Consider the following 4,841-nt stretch of genomic DNA (forward strand, 5'->3'; position numbering starts at 1 on the left):
TGAGTGAACAGGAGACAAATTTGGGTCTTTCCTCTCTTCTTTTGCCTTGCGCCTTTAAAAGACAGAGAGAGACAGAGAGAGAGAGAGGGAAAAACAAAAGACGAGATGCAGACTGGCGGGAAACGATAGAGCATGCAGAAGGCACGACACGGTGGGTGAAAGATAATAAACAATAAGTCGAAGAAAAAACTTTTTTTTTTTTTTTTTTAATTTTATTATTTTTCTCTGTTGAATTGCTTTTATTAGTGGATGGTGCGACATAAATATATATTTTTCCATTTGTTCCATTTTTTTTTTTTGATTTGTTGTTGTTTTTGTTTTTGTTGTTTTCCGTCCGCAATGCCGCTCACATGTTGTAATCCCTTTTTTTTTGTTTTATTTTATTATTTTGCATAAAAAAAAAAAGGAAAAGACGGAACGCGTGAATTTATATTCCACGTGTGAGAAGGCAGCAGGGGTGGTGGTGGTGGTGGTCCTTTCGGTCTGTTTCGCCCTGACGCACCCCCACATCCCACCCACTGGGATTGCCGCTGCCGCTGCTGCTGCCCGTCACGCGGAGGTGAGGGGGGACACTAAAAAAAAAAAAAAAAAAAAAAAGAGAGAGACTGCCACCTTATCACTTCCCAAGGAACCTTTTGGTTTTGGCCACATGTTGCATGGATTTTCCTTATTGTATATATAAATATAAATATAAATATAAATATAAATATATATATATATATATACAATAAAATATGTATGTATATTCATGAGCATGAAAGCCAAAGGAATATTTATTTTATTATTACTGTTTATTACCACTATTTATTATCAAGAAATCATTGTTTTTATTGTTACTATTAATATTTTTATAAATTTTGTGGGACGTTGGGAGCAATGAGGTGTTTCCCTCCCACATTTAGCTTTATCATCACCACAGTACAAATTTTTGTTTATGGAAATAGGGGGGACAAAGGGCTCATCCAGGCGCGATATGAACCTTCATCTTTTTGTGAAGTGGGTGGGCAGTGCACATTTTGTGGTGTTGATATTTTATCATGTTCTCTTTTTGATCGCACGGAACACTTTTTTTTTTTTTTTGTTGAATTTCTACGTATTTTATTTTTGGTTTTTCTTTTCTCCCCTTTTCATTATCATTCTTTGCCACTGGTCCATTGTTGGCTGCTGTGACGTATCGGTGCGTCAGTCTGTGTGTGTCTTCCACCAGAGAGGGGGATGGGAAGATTTGTGTGTATTTATGTGTGCGTGTGCGTCTGTGGAATAATTGCTGGAAGCGTTTTTTTTTTTTTTTTGTCTTTCTGCGCGGTTGTTGTTTTATGTGAAGGCTGAGGAAAAGCTTCAAAAAGCAGAGGAATAGGGAGGGACGCAAGCAAACACACATCCACACCTACACACAGGCAGAGAAACGGGTAGTGCGTGGGTGCGACGTTGTGTGGGTGGCTGCGTACATTATTAGATACACGCCCCACACTCACGAAGGGGGCTGGCGGGCACACAAGGGGGGAAAGGCAAAGGATCTGTCAGCCGGTCAGTGGCGGGTCGTGCCGTTTCACCGCAAGGCGCTCTTTTTGAGGGAGAAGAACAGGAGGTGGGGGCTCGGGGCAGGGAAGTTACGTTGAAGAGACCCACCCGCGAGGGGGTAAAAGGACAGAGAGACTCGAAGGCAGCGAGGAAAGATACAGGTAAGGCGGGAAGGGCAGTGTGTGCAAATGGCATCTCGCGTGAAGTTCGATTTGGGGGACGAGGGCGTGGCTTTGGAGAGTCACCCTGAGTGCACCGCGTGGGTTTTGCAGCGAATAAAAGAGGAGCTCTGCTACGACGTGGACGGCGTCACGGACAAACAACTCCGTCTCATCAATGAATTTCTTGTCGGAGATGAGGAGCTCCGCGCAGTTTTTTGCTTTTATCAAGGTGTCGTGGTGGAGTCCGTGGAGGAAGAGGATGGGGAACTCAGTCGAGAGAACTCCAAAGGCGAGGAGTTGATAGCGGAGTTGTGCGTGGTGGACACACCTCAGGGCTTGTCAGAACGTATTGTGATAGAAGGTATGTGCACGGATGTGCTTTTCTTTGTGCGGCTGGACCCCGACCGTCTAATTGTACCAGAAAACGTTGACAATGCCGTCGCGTGGGGCAATTGCCGCGGTGGAAATCTGCTGGAATCCCTCTTGCGCACGCTGCAGTTTGTTCTCACACCCGTACTGCTTCAGAACCGGTGGCCAGATAGCATCGAGAAGGATGTACACTCCGCGTTGCACCGCTTCATGGCCGCCATGACAGAAAACATCAACCGACTACGAGGTCGTACGGTTTTGTACGTCCCCAGTGATCTTGCAACAGGTATAGGAGTGGAGGAAGCCCATATTGACCGCGAAATTGTCCAGCGCTTTGAGGCCACCGCGATTCATTGGACGCGACAGATCAAGGAGGTCGTTGGAGACAAAGATGTGGGCCTCAGCGGCGAAGCCGCAGGACCATTGGAGGAGATCGCATATTGGCGTTCCCGTGCACGTGACTTGGGAAACATCCGTGCCCAGCTGAATCGTCCAGATGTCGCCGGTATTGTGCAGGTGCTGAGGGAGGCAAAGTCTTTCTACTACTTGGAGCCTTTTTTGAATCTACGGGCCGATATTGAAAAGGGCACAGAAGAGGCTTTTGACAATCTGCGCTTTTTGAACACGCTGCTGGAGCCGTGTACGAGGCTTTTCAAAGGCCAGCCCAAAGGAGATTCCGGCGTTGATTCCGGATGTACTTGTTCATGCGCAGCTCATCCTAATTTACTCCCAGAGCTACAAGAAGGATCGCTTTTTCCGCCTCCTCCGTATGATATCTAATGAGATCATCTTTCGATGCAGTCAAAAGATTGACGTCCCGGCTATCCTTTCCGGTGACGTCACGAACAGCATGGTGGCACTGCAGGACAGCGTCACCGCGGGGGAGGCGTGGATTCGTGAGTGCCAAAAGATGCTTACAGCCACGCGTAAGCGGTTCAAGATGGAGAAAGGTGAAAAACTCGATATGGATGACTCCTTTTTAAATGAAATTGACGGTTTTGTGCGTCATCGTTGCCAGAACTTGCAGGAAATTTGCAAAGCACAAATGCAGTTTGGTTTTAGAGGTGCTCGAAACGAACAACGACAAAATGTTGAACGCGGTGGCGCGGGTCACCACAGACGCTCGTCACGCGGGGGTTCCGTAACGGATGGCCGCATCGTTCTTGATGAGGGCAATCGCGGCATGCCCATTGAGGTGAGGGAGTTGGATCAGCGGACATGTTCTTTGGGTGAACTCTTTTCCGGACGACTACCCATTTTTAGTGGCAACAAGGGGCCCGAGATTGAGGCGCAGCTTGTGGATATTCAACGTGCCTTCAAGGCAAAGATGGAGATGCTGCGGCATCTTGATTACGATATTCTTGACGTCAAATCGACGCGTTGGGTTGATGACTTCCGTGCACTCAAGTTAGACATTGATAATCTCTCCATGATGCTGCAGCAGATAATTGCTGTTGCGTTTGACAGTCTCAGCACAACGGAGATGGGGGCGGAGTGCATTGAGGCATTCTACCTTGTGGCGAAGGGGGAGGAATTGCTGTTGCAGCTGGATCGAGGCAAAGATCGTGTCTTTCGCTTGGTTGGGTCGTGTGTTTCACTGGTGCAGGGGAAATTACAGCGCCACTTTAACAAACCTCCGCCCTTGTTTTACCTTCACCCACCACTTGCAGGTCACGCGATGTGGGCCGAGAATCATTCCTCTTTCTTGGAGGGCACCGTGAGTGAACTGCGGCGCTGCTACTACCTGCGTGATTCCCATGAGTCTACAGATGTCATGTCACTTTTTGAACGTTTGGATCGCTCACTGCGGGAAACGGTTCGACAGAAGTACCTGGAGTGGAAGGCGAGTCTGGTGACGAACCCCAGCGAGTACTTGGATCGTTTTCTCATAACAAAGCGTCCGGGTGTTGCAAAGAACTCACCCGCGCTTTATGATGTGAATTTTTCCCCTGAACTTCTTCTTCTTTTTGCGGAGGCGCGGTACTGGCAAAGCCTTGGCGAGGTTATTCCGGTACAGATCTCTGATATTGTATCCAAGGAGGAGCGCCTGCGCATTTTCCGAGAGCATGTTTCTTTGGCGGTGCGGGCACATAACAATGTTGTTCTTTCACTGACGAGGGAGGAATGCCGTCTTTTTGCACTGCGACTAAACTTCCTGGAGAGCAAATACATGCCTGGTATGTCGCGTCTGTGGTGGAACTCGCAGGGCATTGTGGAGTATTTTGTGCGGGAGTGTCGTCAGCAGACGGAGCGGGTGCAGCACATTGTGGATGAGTTTAAGTATGGCATTGATTACGTGGATCATCACTGCAAGGCGATTGCCGACACTATCGCAGTGATATTTGAGAAGAAGAGGGTGTACACCATTGAGGCTTTTGTGGAGAAGCAGCAGAAGCACCGTGAGGCGGTTCTTGAGAAGCTGAAGACCATTCATCAGCGCCTGGTGCTTAAACTCTACGAGTTGCTTGGGTACTTTCGTGAGGATTACATGGAGGATGCAGCTGTCCAGACAGAGTGGCACCGTCACATTGCCAAGGTGGAGCTCAGGGTGGAGGAGGCGCTGCGGACCATGGTGAAACGCACTTTGCAGGCGGTGGAACGTGCATTGCCCTTGGAACCCCTGGATGACCGCATGGAAGAGAAGGTGTTTAAGCTCGACGTTGTCATTGCAGTTACAAGTGACACAAAGCCGCACATTGAGTCCGTTCCCTCCCGTGAAGTTGTTAAGCCACCCAGGTGAATGGGGGTTTGTAAGGATATCATTGGGTATTGTGAAACACATTCCCTCGC

General features: G+C 48.3%; 1 pseudogene, besides 8 other annotated features; it reads left to right on the plus strand.

The window, feature by feature from the left end:
- Positions 1 to 4,841: a sequence feature (heterozygous, Esmeraldo-like haplotype).
- Positions 60 to 90: a microsatellite.
- Positions 191 to 230: a sequence feature (T-rich).
- Positions 289 to 325: a microsatellite.
- Positions 364 to 405: a sequence feature (AT_rich).
- Positions 575 to 597: a microsatellite.
- Positions 674 to 746: a microsatellite.
- Positions 774 to 852: a microsatellite.
- On the plus strand, positions 1,710 to 4,841 carry Tc00.1047053506849.20 (annotated as a pseudogene).

Source organism: Trypanosoma cruzi, genomic scaffold, assembly GCF_000209065.1.
Source record: "Trypanosoma cruzi strain CL Brener 1047053516771 genomic scaffold, whole genome shotgun sequence".
NCBI classification, from domain to species: Eukaryota; Euglenozoa; class Kinetoplastea; order Trypanosomatida; family Trypanosomatidae; genus Trypanosoma; species Trypanosoma cruzi.